Here is a 19260-nt window from a genome sequence, read left to right on the forward strand (position 1 = left end):
TTCGAATTTGTTTTCGATGTTGTGTTTTTTTGTTTTTTTCTTGTGATTTGATTGTTCTTTTCGGTTGACCTAAAGTTATTTAAGGAAATTAAATATTAGCTTTCCTTAAAAGGCTTTGTCTAGGCAGTGGTGGTTGTTCCCATATCCAAGAAGGCCATGTGCCTCGCCATGCAGTCCTGGAAGCCAATTTTGGAAATTAATATTTAATGGAATTAATAACCTAGGTGATTTGGATCAAACGTGTTAAGTTCCGCAGGAGATCCAAGTCTAAACCTAAAAGAACAAATAGATTAAACTTTGGATCAAACGTGTTAAGTTCCGCAGGCGATCCAAGTTTAATTTAAAAGAACACATGGTAGCTAGGAAAAGGTTCAGACCTTTGTACAAAATTTTTGTACAGTGGAACCATTAGGTTTTCCGAGTAGCAACCAACAATTGGTATCAGAGCTAGGGTTTTGCCTCTGTGTATTTGGTATTAGTTTTATTATGCACATGTCATACATAATTTAGGCAGGATTATAGTAGGATGTGCTAACTTTGTGGATGCAGGATCCAACTATTATGGCTTATAGATATTGCGTGTGTGATTGGACCTTTGGACATGTCAAGGGCATTTTATTGTGTGTGCATGATTGTATTATAAAATACAGCAGGAGCTGTATTTAGTTTTATTAGGATTTTATTTTTTGATCTAGATACATGTACATTCCTTCGAGGAATATAGGATCGAAAAATGTAAAATTCTATTTATGTCGGGGATCGAATCTTGCAAGGCGTGGAACCTTTTGAGGATCAGAGGTGCAGCGGAACAAGGAGCAAGATGGATGCGACAACTAGACCCGGTGGCGGTGGCCAAAGATGGCAGCAGCTAGGGTTGGCGACACACGAAGGACAACAATAGATAAAAGCCATAATAGTTGAAAATTAGTTTTTCTATTTATTACTTTTTTATGTTGTGCTATGTGTGCTTGTTAGTATGCATGTTAAGTAGGTTAGCATAGTCAAAATTCCTCACTTTAAATAACTAAGTGGGAGAGAGATTTATTTTTAAATAAATTCCACGGTCTCCATTACTGGTTTATAAGTGATGCAACAAGCTTGCGCGTTGGCTCTGAGTGCCTTCCTCCATATCGGATGAGCTTGTTTGCAGATCACTAGATTAAACTTCCATTTTGGATGACTATAGGAAGTTAATTAATAGCGTGTGATCTTCCCCATCGGAAGGGGCACAATCTTATTAATGGACTTAGTGTCAAGTAATGGTATACACTTAGGCACGTCTAATAGTATCCTCCCCATCGGAGTCACTGCTATTATTTGTGTGACTGAAGAAAACCAACTATTAATTTGTCAAATAAATAGGTTGACAAGATAATAAAATTAAAAACCCCTCTTACAAATGTTTGATTTTGTATACGTCCACACTATCGTGGCATACAAAATTCACGGTGTTTGAGGTAATTTTATTTGTCATAAAAATTTATTGACAAGATAATTAATGGGTAAACCCCTCCTCTTACAAATGTTTAATTTTGTATACGTCCACACTATCGTGGCATGCAAAATTCACGATGTTTGAGGTGTTGGTGAATTTAAATAATATTGTTTGAGGAATCAATGTTATTTTAAAATTCAAAAGTTTTGACCAAATATTTGATCAAAGAAAGATCAACTATTAATTTTATTCGTCATAAAGTAAAGTTGACGAGATAATAAAATTAATTGATAAAATCTCTTTTTTGATTTTGTAGAGGTCCACACTATCGTGGCATACAAAATTCATGGGAATTTTAAGGAGTTGATCTTGACCAAATATTTTTGTGACTCTGAGGATTTAAAATGTTTGTCAATCCCCTAGTTGTTATACTATAGAAAAGACTTACTAGTCCTAATTGTAATGATTGGAAATAGGACTTGGACATTAAGGTAGACTGTCTTCTTAGAACTAAGAACAATATAGATGTATTTAATTCATTAGTTGAAACATGTCTAGTGGTGTTATCTACCAGAACCTGGAGTGTAGATACAGATGCCATTAATCATGTCTGCAATTCATTGTAGGGTTCCAGGAAACCTGACAACTAAATGAAAATAAAAACACCGTCCACGTGGGCACTACTACAAAAGTAGCAGCTGTTGCAGTGGGAGAGGTTTATTCTCTAATAGAAATAAAATATGGATTATTAGAAATTGTTTTTACATACTAAGTTTAGAAAGAACCTGATTTCAGTTTCTAAACTATTATAGAATAGATATTGTGTCTATTTTGATAACAAAGTTGTTATCAATAAAAATAGGGAAGTTATCTATTCTGGTATGTTGGTTGACAATTTATAATCCAATAACTCCCAAGATGCAACAAATGAAAATTAGTAACACATCTTCTAACTTTAAGAGAAAGCAACCTTCGGAAATGAACAAATTATATCTTTGGCATCTAAGGCTAGGTTATATTAACTTGAGTAGGATTCAATGGTAGCTGATGAACTTTTCGGTTCATTAGTAGTGGAAATCTTTCCAACCTGCGAGTCTTACTTGGAAGGAAAAATAACCAAGAAGCTTTTAAGTCTAAGGGGTATGGAGCCAAAGATATGTTGGAATTGGTTCATTCTGATTTGTGTGATCCTATGGCTATCCAGGCAAGAGGTAGTATTGAATATTTCGTCTATTTTATAGACAACTATTCAAGATACAAATACATTTACTTAATGTGCCACAAGACTAAGTACTTTGATTAGTTCAAAGAGTACAAGGCTGATGCGGAGAAACGTTAAACTAAAAATATCAAGTCACTATGGTTAGATCGTAGTGGCGAGTACCTCTTGGGACAATTTAGGAGTTACTTATCAAAAGTAGGGATTCAATCCCAACTAACTGCACCTGGTACACCCTAACAGAATGGTGTAGTAGAAAGAAGGTATAAGGCTCTTATGGAATAATTAGATCGATGATGAGTTATTACCAAATTTGTTTTAAGAATATACACTGGAAACGGAAGTGAACATAGTACCTTCTAAGTCAGAACTCTCTACTCCCATAGAATTGCAGATTGGGTGTAAGTCTAGTCTGAAGCATATTCGTATTTGGGTGGTCTAGCACATGAGAGACACTGATAAAGTTGGACAGGAATTCACTTGTTTATGGGTTATCCTAGAGAAATGAAAGTAGGTTTATAGTCTTAAAAATCAGAAGGTCATTGTTAGCATCAATGACCGATTTTTAGAAAAGGACTATGTAATAAACCACGTGCCCATAAGTAAATTTATTTTTAAGGAAATAATAAAGGACATGTCTAATCTAGTACCAACTGTACAAGATGAAATATCACAAGAAACTACAACACGTATCATAAATGATACACAGACAGTGGCTCATCATAGTGGGAGGGTTGTCAAGCAAACCTAAAAGATTCATGTTTTGGGAGAGTTTTTGGACTTGGTCCCAAATGAGCATGAGTGTGATCCCGGACATATGATGAAGCACTCCAAGATAAAGATGCAACATCTTGGCAAAGAGCAATGAATACAGAATTAGAATATATGTATTCTAATAAAATCTGGAAGCTTGTAGAACCACCAAATGGTGTAAAATCCATTGGGTAAAAATAGGTCTACAATAGGAAAAGATGGATAGACAGGAAGGTGGAAACTTTCAAAGCAAGGCTTGATGAAAAAGAAAACTTTTCACTGGTAGCCATGCTTAAGTCTATCTGGATTCTTTTATCTATTTGGTAAGTGGATGTCAAGACAGCATTCCTTAATGGAAGTCTTGAAGAAAGCATCCATATAAAGTAACCAGAAGAGTTCATTGCAAAGGGCAAAGAGCATCTTGTGTGCAAGCTTAATCGGTCTATGGACTGAGGCAAAGCTTCAAGGTCTTGGAACATCCGGTTTATCAAAATAATCCAGACCTATGGATTTATTTAGTAACTAGATAAGTCTTGTGTATACAAAAAGTGTGATGGAAACGTGGTGGTATTTCTTGTACTATACGTAGATAACATTTTTGGTAGTTGGAAACAATATCAAAATGTTGTCAAAAGTAAGGGTATGTTTGTCCAAACAATTTGATATGAAGGACTTGGGAGAATGTATATATTCTTGGGATCAAAGTAATAAGGGATCGCAAGAAAAGAATATTTTACTTATCCCAAGCTTCATATATCGAAAAAAAATCCTTGCTCGTTTTAAGTATGCAGAACTCCAAGAAAGGTTTCTTACCTTTTGGGCTTGGAGTAGCTTTATCTAAAGAGATGTCTCCAAAGACATCAAAGGAGATAGAGGAAATGAAGGCAGTTCTTTATGTTTCTGTTGTCAGAAGCCTAATATATGTTATGCACGAGATCAGAAATCTGTTTTGCCAAGGGCATAGTTAGCAGATATCAAAGTAACCCTGGACAAGGACATTAGACTGCAGTAAATCATATATTGAAGTACCTTAGAGGCACTAGAGATTATATGCTAGCTTACAAGGCAGTTAATTTGGTCCCTGTGGGTTGAACAGATTTTGACTTCCAATCGGATAGGGACAATATTAAGTCAACCTCGGGGTTTTGTGTTTACTTTAGGAGGTAAAGTCATAACTATGGAAGAGTGATAAGCATAGGTGTTTTTCTGGACTCCACCATAGAAGCTGAGTATATGGCAAGCCTCTGAGGTAGCCATAAAAGCTGAATGACTCAATAACCTTAAGAAAGACTTAGATATGATTTCTGGTTTGTCCAAAGATTATTACAATTTATTGTAATAATAGTGGTGCAGTAGCAAACTCGAAGAAACCATGAGTCTATAAGGCAAGTAAACACAATAGAGCGCAAGTACCACCCAATACGAGAAATCGTATAAATGAGGAGAAGTTGTTGCTGCCTAGATTACATCAGATAATAACTTATAGATCTTTTCACTAAGGCACTTAAGGCAAGAGCTTTTAATGGGCATGTTGAAGGGTTGGGATTCAGATGTATGACAACAGATATGGCAGCTTAGTCTTTTAGTATAAGTGGGAGATTGTTAGGATGTATACTAAAAGTCTAACTTTTGGTATAAACATTTATCTAGAAATAAGAATCACATTGGTCAAATGTCTACATTTATGATAAATGTAGTTGTTCAATTAATTTATATTGTAAATAACATGGTGTGTGGTGTCACACACAGAGGATCATGTTATCAGTACCTTATAAATTATAAATAGTGGCTCACAACCAAGATGGAAAGGAACAAACCATTGGAAGGACGTAGTGTAATTAGGTATTAGTTTATCTTAACTATATAATTACACTAGTACACTTAGAGTGTATTGAGTATGACCATTAGAGGTCGTTTCTTTTATACTGACTTTATAAAGGAACAAAGACCTCAATTATTATGGAAGTGTGTGCTCTTAATCCTAATATAATAATAAGCACATATATTTGATATTTATTTCTTTAATTTATCAATGGGTGATATTTAGTTCGATAAATCAATAAGCCCGATAAGTTGGGAAATGATATCACTTATAGTGTGTGTTGTTGATTATAGAAGGAAACTGTGTCCTAGTAATCTAGGTTGAGAATGTTCCCAAGAGGAGCTCATAAAGATTGTCATGTTAAACCCTGCAGGTGGACTTAGTCCGACATGACGATAAGGTTGTGTGGTACTACTCTTGGACTAAGATATTAATTAAATGAGTTGTCAGTAACCCATTTAATTAGTGGACATTCGACATCTTAAACACAGGGAGACTAACACACTCATAATAAGAAGGAGCCCAAAATGTAATTTGGGATTGGTGCGGTAGTTCAATAATAGTTCTTTAGTGGAATGAATTATTATTGATGAAATTAAGTTGTGTGTTCGGGGCAAACACGGGAAGCTTAATTTCATCGGGAGACCAAAACCAATTCCTCCTCTCGGTCCCTATCGTAGCCTCTTGTATATAGAGATTTATACCCACCACATACCCACCTTCTTACCCATCCAATGGGGCCGGCCAATCTAGCTTGGAACCCAAGCTAGGGCCGGTCAAGACCAAGTGGATGAGCCAAGTTGGTGGCCGGCCAAAGCTTGGGTCCCAAGATTAGGTGGCCGGCCACTAGAATATTAAAAAGGATTTTTATTAAAATTATTTCTTATGTGGATATCATGGTTCTAAAAGAGAGTTTAAAAAAAATAAAAATTTCCTTTTATAGCTTTCTACAAAAGATTAAGAGAAGAGATTAATCTCTTTCCTTATTTGTAGATTAAAGGATGGTTTTAATTTTTGGTAAAAACTTTCCTTATTTGTAAATCATCCACATGTTTAAAAGAGAGTTTAAAATTTGAAATCTTTCCTTATTTGTTGATTAAAAGGTGGATTTTAAATTTTAAGAAAACTTTCCTTTTTAACCATGTTCATAATTTAAAAGAGAGTTTAAAAATTAAATATTCTCTTTTATAAGTTTTTACAAAAGATTAAGAAAAGATTTGATATCTTTCCTTATTTGTAGATTAAAAGAGATTTTAATTTTTAGAGATAACTTTCTTTTTATCCACATGTTTAAAAGAAAGATTTTAATTTATAAAATTTCCTTTTTACTAACCATGAAGGGATAAAAATTATTGGAGAAATTTTTATAAATTTCCGGAAACAAATTAAGAAGTTTTAATTTTTGTTTTAATTAAAACTTTCCTTGATTTGGGGAGAAGAGTGGCCGGCCAAATAAATTGGAGAAGAGAAAATTATTTTTAATTAAATAAATTTTCTTTTTCAATGGCAAAAGAATTAAGGAAGTTTTTATTAAATTTTCCTTATTTGCCAAGACCAAGGATTATAAAAGAGGGGGTAGAGGAGGCTTCATGGTGAACAACCTCTATTATTTTCTCCCTCTTTTCTTCCTTGATGTGGCCGGCCTCTTCCTCTTCTTCTCTTCTCTCCATCCTTTGTGGCCGAACCTCACATCTTCTTTGGAGATCAAGTGGTGGCCGGATTCTAGCTTGGGGAAGAAGGAGAGAAAGCTTACATCCCTTGGAGCTTGGTTGGTGGAAAAAGATCTTCATCTTTTGGAAGCATTGTGCTTGGCCGAAACTTGAAGAAAGGAGAAGAAGGTGCTTTGGTGGTTTCTCATCTCGGAAGATCGTTGCCCACACAACGTCCGAGGTTAGAAGAGGAATACGGTAGAAGACCTAGAGGTTTTTGCTTGCAAAAGAAAAGGTATACTAGTATTTAATTTCCGCATCATACTAGTTTTACTTCTTTGTAAAAATACCAAATACAAGAGGCATGCAATTCTAGTATTTCGAATTTTTTTCGATGTTGTGTTTTTTTTATTTTTTTCTTGTGATTTGATTGTTCTTTTCGGTTGACCTAAATTTATTTAAGGAAATTAAATATTAGCTTTCCTTAAAAGGCTTTGTCTAGGCGGTGGTGGTTGTTCCCATATCCAAGAAGGCCATGTGCCTCGCCATGCAGTCCTGGAAGCTAATTTTGGAAATTTATATTTAATGGAATTAATAACCTAGGTGATTTGGATCAAACGTGTTAAGTTCCGCAGGAGATCCAAGTCTAAAGCTAAAAGAACAAATAGATTAAACTTTGGATCAAACGTGTTAAGTTCCGCAGGCGATCCAAGTTTAATTTAAAAGAACACATGGTAGCTAGGAAAAGGTTCAGACCTTTGTACAAAATTTTTGTACAGTGGAACCATTAGGTTTTTCGAGTAGCAACCAACACATGGGATACTCAAGCTCGTCGGAAGGCCAAAACCAATTTCTCCTCTAGGTCCCTGTCGTAGCCTCAATAAAGCCTCAAGTCCACTCATGAAAAGTCCATCTTGGTGTCCAAGAAGGGGCCGACCCATGGCTGGTGACCAAGCCAAAGGGGCCGGCCATAATCTCCTTAAGGTGGCTGGCCACAAGAAGTTTGAAGAGTACCGACCACATATTTCAAATAAGGAGGAGTGTTTTGAATTTTTAAAATCTTCTCTTTGTAGATATCTACAAGTTTTAAAAGAGAGATTTTAAAATATAAAACTTGCCTTATTTGAATTAGGCCACATGGTTAAAAGAAAATTTAAAAGTTTTAAAACTTTCCTTTTTTAACCATCCTCATGGTTTTTTAGGAAAAAGGAAGAGAAGTTTTAAAATTGGAATTTTCTATTTTTCTAACCATGTTAAAAAAGGAAATTTTAGAAGAGAAGTTTTAAATTTTAAAACTTGGTTTTAATTTTTTAAAAACTTTCCTTTTTTAACATCCACATTAGGAAAATGAAAGAGAGCTTGTAATATTTTATAGGAGTTTTTTCTTTGCTTATAAAATTTTTTACAAGGTTATTTCTTTCCTTTTAAGGGGCTGGCCACCCTTGCTTGGTGCCCAAGCAAGGGGCCGACCAAATCAATAAATCATCCAATCAATGATTTGATGATTGAATCAATCAAAGGAAAGGAAAAGGAAAAATAAAAGGGAAAAAAGAAAAACAAGAGGAAGATTTTATTTTTTGTAAAAAGTCTTTCCTTATTTGCCTTGGGCAAGTAATATAAAAGAAGGGGAGAGGAGACCTCAATTATGATCAATTCATATTCTCTTGTTGGTGATCTCCATAGTGGCCGACACTCTCCCTATTCCCTTTCCCCTTGCTCTCTTTGGTTCCTTTGTGGTGGTGGTGGCCGAAATCTAGAGGAGGAGAAGCTCTTTGGGTGGTGTTCATCTTGGAGGATCGTCGCCCATACGACGTCCAAGAGGAGGCGAGGAATGCGGCAGAAGATCTCGAGGTTATTAGCATATAAAGAAAAGATATAACTAGTAATTTTCTTCCGCATCATGCTAGTTATTTTTCTTTATAAGAATTCCAAACACAAGAGGCATTAGATTCTAGTTTTTCGGATTTGTTTCGAAGTTGTGTTTTTTTTGTTTGTTTTTCGAATTTGTGATTCGATTGTTCCTTTTGGTTAAGCCTAGAGTTATATAAGGAAATTAAATATTAGCTTTCCTTAAAAGGCTTTGTCTAGGCGGTGGTGGATGCTCCCATATCCAAGAAGGCCATGTGCCTCGCCATGTAGTCCTAGAAGTCAATTTTATAAATTAATATTTAATTGAATTTATAACATAGGTTGATTTGGATCAATAGTGTTAAGTTCCGCTTGCGATCCAAATCTAAGTCATTAAGAACAGATAAGTTAAATTTGGAATCAAATGTTAAATTCCATTTATGATTCCTAATTTAACTTCTAAAGAACACAATAGGTTGTTTAGGAAAGGTTCGACACTTGTACAAAATTTTTGTATAGTGGAACTGGTACGATCTTCCTAGGACCAACCAATAAAATTGACTCAACCTTATTTGTTAAAACCATAGAAAAAGATATCTTTATAGCCCAAATCCATGTAGATGACATATTTTTGGCTCAACCAATATAATTTTTTTAAAAGAATTCATTAAATTAATAGAAAGTGAATTTAAAATGATTTTGGTAGGTGAACTTAATTTTTTCTTAGGCTTACAAATAAAACAAACCAAAGAGAGTATTTATTGTTGGAGGATCGGTGGCCGACTAGAAGGGGGTTGAATGGACGGCACCCCCAAATACTCGCTTCCTACGTATTCGTTAGTGCGCAAGCGGAAATACAAATACTAATAACGAATACAAAAGCTAATGACAAAGAAAAGAACAAGTAAACCAATGCACGTCGATGTAACGTGGTTCGGAGATGATGCTCCTACTCCATGGCTGTCCGTAAGGTGGACGATCCCGATCCTTCGGTGGATTAGCCCCCGGCAAACTCCGGCTACTCAAGCAACTCCTTGTGGGTGGAGAAACCTCACCACAACACCAACCAAGAACACTTGGACACAAGAGACCTTGAGCACTTTGGTGACTACTAATTAGGCTTTAACCAAGTCTAATTTCGTCGCCTTGGCCGGCCATACCAAGCTCCTTCTTATAGAGCTTGGAACAAATCAGAACCTGATTTGCCCGTTACCAGTCGACTGGTCCTTGCACCAGTCGACTGATGCCAGCCCAACGGCTATCTGCTACAGTGCATCAATCGACTGGTCCATATACCAGTCGACTGCTACAGTGCCGCTACAGTAAAACCCTAAAACTAGGATTTTACTCCGAGTACAATCTCTCATGCACTCGTACCCTCACGACTCACTTGACTCTTCTTTGCAGCTTTGACCTCTTGCCTTCAAGCCTACTTCCTTTGGCTCTCGTCCCTCGGATGCATCCAAGCCCGCGGCTCGTCCCAATGCCATCCTTCGCGTATGCCTCGAAGTCGCTTCCCTCGGCCCTTGTCCTTGCTGCCTTGTCCACGGTCCCTCGGATGCTCCATTCTTCACCGGACCCGAAGCCGTCAACCTGAGTCACATGTGTCACCTGCAGTCCTGCACAACTCAAGTACACATATTAAATAACAAGGGTAAACCTAACTTAAACCCTTTGCCCAAACACCAAAACACATGGTCCCACGAACCATTAGGATTGCTCCAACATTTATGTCTATTAAATAAAATATGTTAAAGAATTAATTAAAAAATTTAGAATGGAGAATTCTAAAAATATCAATACTCCAATGACAACTAATATAAAAATTGATTATGAATTAGAAGAAAAACTAGTAGATTTAAAATGTTATAGAAGTGTAATAGGGAGTCTATTATACTTAACTATAAGTCGACCTAATATTTTATTTGTAGTTGGTATATGTGTTAGGTACCGATCCTGTGTAAAAGAATCACACTTAACAAATGTAAAAAAGAATACTTAGGTATATTAAGGGCACACTAAGTGTAGGACTTTAGTACCTTAGGACTAGTTCATTGAACTTAGTTGGGTACTCTGACTCAGATTATGCTGGGTATTGTAACAACCCGCCTTCTACTGACTAGGCTGTGAGGCCGATCGCTACATTATGCTGTGCTAAATTACTATTGTGGAAATCTGGATTGATTAAAATTTTACTAAACTGATTACTGTAAAATCTGAACTTAATATTCTAGGTGTACCTAGGAGTTGTACACATGCTAGGGAAGATAATCTACGCCTCTTGGATGTCCTGCTAGCTGTAATCAGGCATTTCAATCGATCCATGAATCAATTGGGCTGTCGGATCGATCCAGTGATCGATCCAGCTTGATACCGGCACGGAGAAAACTCTGGATCGGTCGGCTGACCGATCCACAAGCTATCTTGCTTCTGTATGCGGCTGGATCGGTCTACCGACCGATCCAAGAGTACACTGATCGATCGGCTGACCGATCAGTGAGCTTCTGTACTCTCTGTTCGCATCTGGATCGGTCGGCTGACCGATCCATAACAGACGCTAACTCTCTGTTCGCGACTGGATCGGTCAGCTGACCGATCCAGTGGCACAACCCAATTCTGATCGATCTGTAGATCGATCTGGGTTTCTGATTTCAAATCAAAACCCCTGATTTCAGCACTATTTCATGCCAAATTCATACACATGAGTTCTAACATGGCTATAAACATACTAACAACATTTAACTGACATTCTAAGCATGATTACTAACAATCTAAACAGGTCTTTCATGATTCATGCATCAAAATAACTAAAAATGCGGAAATAACGTTATATAAAACTAAAGTTTTAGTTTGCTAGTTTCTCCAAGATCTCTACTCCAGGTTCCTTCCACACACATCTTCATCATTGCATTGACCTCCAGCCTCCGCTAGTCCATCTTTCCTTTACCTTTATCTGCAGTATAAGGAAAAGAAAGTATCTATAAGCTTTCTCTTAGTAAGAAACCATCTACCTCACAAAAACATGCATTCGATGCAATATGCTTTTAAAACATGCTGTTTGAAAGTGTGCTGATTAGACTGAAACATGGCATGTTATCATACATAGAAATCGAAGCTAGTCATGGCATACTATCATCTAAACATGTGTAATAAAAGCTGAACATGAACACCAAAGCATGGCATACGAAGCTAACCATAACTATCATGTGTAACAACAAGGAAAACTGAGCTGAACATGAATTAAACTAGTCTGAAACTGAATTCAAACTTAACTAACATAACTGATCTTTGTGAGTTTTGAAAAACTATAATATAATAGATTAAAATACATAATCATACTGCTAATGGGCCCGGCAACTGTACATGCTATGCGTGCATCCTCAACTAAAGCCGGGGTTGCAAATCCCGAATTTAGCAAGGTTTACTAGGTTATCTAAACCTAGGGACCGACTATGGGAGCCCAGCCCAATGGATATCTAATCCTGTACAGTGTCACTACTGAAAATAAAATACTGAATCATAGCTAATTAATTTACCTTGCTTCTACTAGGTTATCTGAACCTAGAGGCGACTGTGGGTGCCCACCCATTGGACCGTAGTCCCATATATGCTGTGGCAAGGCTAACTAAACTATTTAAATGCTTCTATTGCATTTACTGAGCTATTAAAATGCCTAAGTTACATTTTTCTGTGCTAAATAATTTAATCGAACACTTAGTATGCACTAATTCGCATCCTTGTGCCGAAAGTCTACATATTACTAAAATAAAACATGGAATTCACACGGAAGCTACTTTTACTGTAGGTGAGGGGTTTCTTACCTCGTACGCTAATTTTCTTACAACTCTATTCGCTAGAATTCCGGTGGAGACGATCCTTTCGACAATCTCCTCGCTCCAACGCGTTCTTCTCGCGGAGGGGAACGTTCTTGTGCTGGAATCGCTGCCGGAAGGTGCTCTTAGGGCCCTAGGGAGAGAACCCTAGGGTTGGCGCCGAGAGGAAGAAGGAGAAGGAGAGGGGGCGGCGTGTAAGGTGAGGTCTCGGTGGAGAATTCCCGAACCAAAGAAATAAACCAAACCCACTCAAGTTTTCTATTTATTTTAAGTGGGTATTTCGGCCAATCTTACACTTAAATATAAATGTTTCCCTTTCCTTTCAGCACGACCCTGCTGGGTTCAACTGGTTACTAGAATTACCCGTAAACCATAGGTCTCGGGTTCAATTCCCGCTTAGGCCGTTTTCGTTTTCTATTTGTTTTTGCTACTTCCGCTACTCTAAAAATTCTGTAAAAATATCCTAAAATTCCAGAAAAATCATAGAATATTTCTAAAATAGTTTTGAGAATTTTCGGACGTTACAGGTATAAAGTAGATAAAAAAGCACAAGTGGAAGCTGTCAACTTTTAGGTTAATGTCTAGTAAGCTGGTGTAGTAGAAAATAACATTGTGCTGCTTTATCCACTACTGAAGTAGAGTACATAGCTATGGGAGAATATGTAGCTCAAATATTATGAATGATGCATACTTTAAAAGACTATCAATTAGAATACAAACATACAAAAGTCTTTATTGATAACATAAGTTTTATCAACTTAATAAAAAATCCAATACACTACTAAGAACTAAACACATAGAAGTCAAACATCACTTTGTAAAGGACCACGTAGATAGGGGTGACATTGTATTTAACTATGTTGAGTCCATGTAAAATCTAGTAGATATCTTTACTAAACCCTTACCTGAACTTGAGTTTAGTACACTTAGAATACAATTAGGAATGTGCTTAACCGAATAGATTTTAATCTTTTCAAAATTATGTTTTATTTTAAAATCATTTCTTTTGTCTTTCTAAAATTATGTTTTTTTAAAAATTATATTATCTACCTTTTTCAAAAATCTTATATCTTTAAAAATCAGCTTGGTTTTAAAATTCTACGTTAAATTTCTTCAAAACTCTCTCTTTTACTAGTGATTTCAAATATTGGACTTAGCCTAGGTTTTTTTTCCCTAAAAAGAATCTACCCAGAGGTTTCAACCAGAGCATCTCACAAGCGCACTAGGATTACCTTGCTTGTGTATGAAATACTTATAATAGTGTGAGATGCATAGGGTTGCCTGGATTTTCAAATGCTTATGTCAATACATCAACATAAAGTCTGGGCGAAAAATATCAATTCATATTGATCAAGTTAAGTCATTCTTCTTAGTCAAACTAGTTGGACTATTTACTTAATTTGACTAACCAAGTGAATGTTACTAACTTATGATAAATAGCTAGTAGCTAAAAGTTAGATATTTCTTTTAAGAAAAATAGATAATTATTTTTAATATTTTTTAAATAAAAATTTTATTTTGACTTTTCCAAACTTCGACACTAGGAACATAATAATTAACTTTAAGGTAATTCTTTGAAAGTTATTCTTTTTGGCATTAAATAAGGGGAGGTCTTTTCATTTTTAAAAACTTAGCTTTTTCAAAATTCAAATCTATTATGCTTATTTTTTTTTAAAAAAAAATATATATTTAAAACAATTTCATCTTGAAAAACATTTTCAAATTTTTTCTAACTTCTTTAATATTATTTTCAAAATTTTTCAAGATAAGTATTAATTAAGAATTATTTTTTTTTTTCAAAAAATGGTTGAAAAATACTCTTAAATTGTTTAGGATTTTACAAAGAATACTACATATTTTTGATATATGTCAAAGCGGGAGAAAAAGAATGTAGGTTAAAAGTTAAGTATTTTCAAAAGTTAAGAGAAGTTTTCAAAATCAAGTGTTATTTTTAGGGGAACATAAAGCTATTTTTTTTGGAATTGTAACTTAGAAAATTTAACTTTGAAAGCATAAACATTTTTTAAAGTTATTTCTTACTTTAAAAAAGCATACTTTGAAAAATCTTATTTGTGAAAATTTGTTTTGTATTTAACTTGTTAAAATTTTATCTTTATACTTTACTTAACATTGTGTAACGACCACCCTTCTCACTACTCTCTAAAGGTGACCGTTACGTAACTACTATAGATTCTTACATAACTAGTGTAACAAACTGTACTTAAATTTTTCCAGAAAACTTAAAATTTTAGCAGAGTATATGCTGTTCGGCAGGACTAAAATACAATACAATACTCTAAATTCAGAACATGCACATATAACTCATACTAACAGAAACATATGAAACTATATCTCAATGCAAACACAACGTATCTACTTACTAAACAAAACTCATCTTAGCATGCGATCTAAAACAAGAATAATCTCAAATGACATAAATATAAGGTACAATCTCAAATGTTTCTTAACCACTAAAACACGGAAACTTAATAATGCCCCAAGTCTCTCCCATAGTCCTGACATCACGCATCATCAAACATCTCTTTGTCGCCTTCCTTTGCTATGACTTTTCCTTTCCTTTATCTGTAGTAAGAGGAAATGCAAACTATAAGCGAATGCTTAGTAAGCGCTGTCTAACTCACAAAAACTCGAATGTGCATATAAATACAGCAATGCTAAAAACTGAATCTGTAAGAAAAAAAAACTATTCATGCTCATCTAATAGCAAAACACTAAAATTTGCATACTCATGATATACGAGAATAAAACTGCATGCTTGAAGACAAGGCTAATCATGCTCAATAAACTAATCAGGAAACAAATAAAACTAATACTACATGCTTCGAATTAATAGCAAATGGAAAACTAGAAAATCTACTCATTTATATAACAACAAAAGAAACTAGATGCTTGATGAAAAATCTGCACTACTACAAAATGCAAAAATCTGCACTTCTACAAAATGCAAAAATCTGCACTACTACAAAATGCAAAAATCTGCACTACTACAAAATGCAAACTAAAATCTGCTCATGTTATTCCAATAACAAAGGAATCTAGAAAATATGCTCATGTTATTCCAATAGCAAAGGAAACTAGAAATAAAGGAAACAATGCTGCACGGAATCAATGCTGCATGGAATTTAACAGAATATCATGCTTACTAAATAACGAAGAGGCTGAATTTGCAATGCTATTAAACATGGCTGATCATATTTATTAAATAGCAAAGAAAACTAACACTATGTACTTAGATTAAGGGTTGTTCGTGCCACTACATAGCACCAAAAAGGTCTAAACAGAAATGCTAAATATAGGGATGTTCGTGCCCACTAAATAACACCAAAAGATCTGAACTTGTAGGAACTTTAACTTCAATAAAACTTGCTTTAGAGGTCCAAATAATAATAGCTTTATACTTCAAAATAATAATAAACTTTCTTCTTGGGCCCAAACTTAGTACCAATGTGCGCTCCCTAATATAGACTATGGTAGCTAGTCACCAGTCCTACGAGGGTAAAGACCTTGGTCTTACTAGGGCCAAGACCTTGGAATTGGTCACATGAATTTATTTAACGACAACCTTGGAAGTCGGGTACTAGCCTTTTAAAAATAAAATACTTGTTATCTTTAATATTCTTATAATAAAATGCCTTGGCATTTCTTTGAGCACTTGGTGTGCTGCTGATCCCAATTCTTAAAATTTAGGAATCCTATCAAGACCTCGGTCTTTTCTTACTTATAGCTACTCATAATCCTCAAAAAGGGTTTAATGGAACACATAAACACTCCACCAAAATTCATGGCTATTCATGCTTATTAAATGGCACAGAAAATCTAGGACTACATGCACAAAATGAGAAGCTGTTCAGGTTCATGAAAGTAGCATAAATTCTGTAATTGCATGCTCTAAAATAAAACTGCTCATACTCATTGGATAGCATGGAATTATTAAATCTGCACTAAAATAAATCTGCAAACAACCCTAATCAAATTTGCATACAAGCTTAACAAATCTGCATACAAGCTTAATCAAATCTACATTCAAACATAACAAATCTGCATACAAGCTTAATCAAAATTCTGCACTATAAGCTTAATCAAACATCTCCACGATAAACTCTAAAGCTGGTATAGAACTAATGGACTGTTCTTGTTCATTGTATAGCACAACAAAGGCCCAAAACCTGCTGGAACTTAATACCTATGTACATCTTGTTTTATTTGTTCAAAGCTTACACCTTCATAGAGTAATAGAAATCTTTAAACATAATCATTCCTCAAGCTCAGTTCCACGGCAAGGGAAGCAAAAGAACCCAACTGTTACACTTAGCCATTCAAAACTAAACCTGCTGAAGCTTGAAACCTGTATAAAACCTATTCAAGACTTATACTTTTATAGGGCAATAGAGATCAAGTCTGCAGGTCTAATTACCCCCTGAGGGATCTAACCGAATGCTCCCAAAACCCAACAGTAAGGAGAAAAACTAAATTGCATGCTCAAACCAATCGAACTTCACATCGGCTCTAATCAACAGTAAGGGAGAAACTCAACTACATGCTCCAATTAACTATACCCTTCCATGTTAAATTCCAAATCTGCTAATCTGGATTAGGTTTTCATGGCAACAAGCTCCAAAACAAATCGAACCACTACTCTTCCTCCCTTAACTGATCAGTGCCACGACAAGGAAACCAAACAAGGAACCGGATTCTACATCACATACAGTGAGTCCAAACCGCATGTATAAGGAGACTAATAACAAAAGATAACCATATTTCAAACTAAACCATCCCCTTTCATTTCCTTCATGAAACTCACGGCATACTAAAAAAAAAAACAAGGAAATACCAAATCAAATTTAGAACTACTCTTACCGCAGGTGAGTAGCAACTTACCATGGTTTCTTGGACTCACAACCTAAGAGAGGCAGCTAGGGCTTCGGAAAAACTCGCGCTCTCGACCTCTACTTCGTGCTTACGGCTCTTCCTCGACGAGAGGACCTCGTATTGGTGAAGAATCCCCCGGAGTTCGCCACTCACCGACCACCGGAATGAAACCCTAAGTCTCCTTCGTTTCCGCCCGAGTGCCGTCGCACGCGAGAGAGGAGGAAGGAATTAGGTCTCGGGTTAATGCCTAAGTTCTCTTCTTATAACTAGGGTTCTTATTCAATGCTATTCCTTAAATATATTTCGCTACCTATCTGATCAGCATCGTTTGCTTGGACACATGGTCAGCCGGATTTGCTTAAGGCTTGGTTCGGCCGGAGGTCATGGGTTCGAACCTCGGCCGTACCTATTTATTTTTTTGAAACTTCCTCTTTTTGATAAAAATACCAAACAAACTCCAAAAATTACATAAAAATACACTAAAAATTTCTAAAAGTCTCAAGAATATTTCTAAGCCATTTCTGAATATTTTTAATTACTAATAGGACTCGAAATGAGGAAATTTGGGTTGTTACAATTCTCCATACCTTATAAAAAGTTCATCCTTGAACTTAGAATAAGTCTGGATATTTCTGTCTCATGCTGTCCTCACGCACCCAAGTAATTTCCTCGTGCTTCTGATTCTGCCAGATGACCTTCACTAGTGGCACTTCTTTGTTCCTTAGTCTCTTAACTTATCTGTCCACTATCTGTGTAAGTCTGCTCTCATAGCTAAGATCCTCCTGGATCTGCACTGACTGAGGCTGAATCACTTGGCTAGGGTCGTGGAGACACTTCTTTAGCATGGAGACATGAAATACATTATGTATTGCCGACATGTCTTGAGGTAAGTCCAACTTGTATGCTACTTTCCCAATCCTTTCTGTGATCAGGTAGGGTCCTACGTAGCGAGGACTTAATTTGCCCTTCTTGCCAAATCTCATCACTCCCTTCATCGAAGCAACTTTGAGAAAGACTGAATCTCCTACTTGGAATTCAAGTGGCCTACGACATGTGTCAACATAACTTTTCTGTCTACTCTGGGCAGTCTCAATTCTCTGTCTGATCTTCTGGATAGCCTGTGTGGTCTCATCTATCATCTCTGTCTGGTTGCCCAGCTCTACTTCCATTCCTTTTCTTTCACCTGCTTCTTGCCAGAAAATGGGTGATATGCACTTCCTGCCATACAACGCCTCATATGGTGTCATCTTGATGGTGGCCTGATAGCTATTGTTGTAGGCAAACTCAGCTAAGCACAGATACTTGCATAAACTTCCCTTGAAATCTAGCGTACAAGCTCTAAGCATATCTTCTAAAATCTGATTTACTCGCTCTGTCTGTCCATCATTCTGAGAATGGAAGGTTGTGCTGAACTTGAGTTTGGTGCCTAGTGCATTCTGAACACACTCCCAAAAATGAGAGGTGAAGCGCCCATCTCTATCAGACACAATAGATTTTGGAACTCCATGAAGTTTGATCACTTCCTTAACATACAGTTGTGCCAACTGCTCTATAGAATGGGACACCTTGATGGCTAGAAAATGGGCAAACTTGGTCAATCTGTCCACTATTACCCATATTGCATCATATCCATTTGTACTTCTTGGAAGACTTGTTATAAAGTACATGGATATTTCTTCCCACTTCCACTCTGGTATTGGAAGAGGCTGTAGAACTCCTCCTGGTCTTTGGTGCTCTGCTTTGACTCTCTGGCATGTCAGACAGGTACTGACATATTTAGCAACATCTCTTTTGAGTCCAGACCACCGGAA

This window comes from Zingiber officinale, chromosome 7B, assembly GCF_018446385.1.
Source record: "Zingiber officinale cultivar Zhangliang chromosome 7B, Zo_v1.1, whole genome shotgun sequence".
Taxonomy (NCBI): Eukaryota; Viridiplantae; Streptophyta; class Magnoliopsida; order Zingiberales; family Zingiberaceae; genus Zingiber; species Zingiber officinale.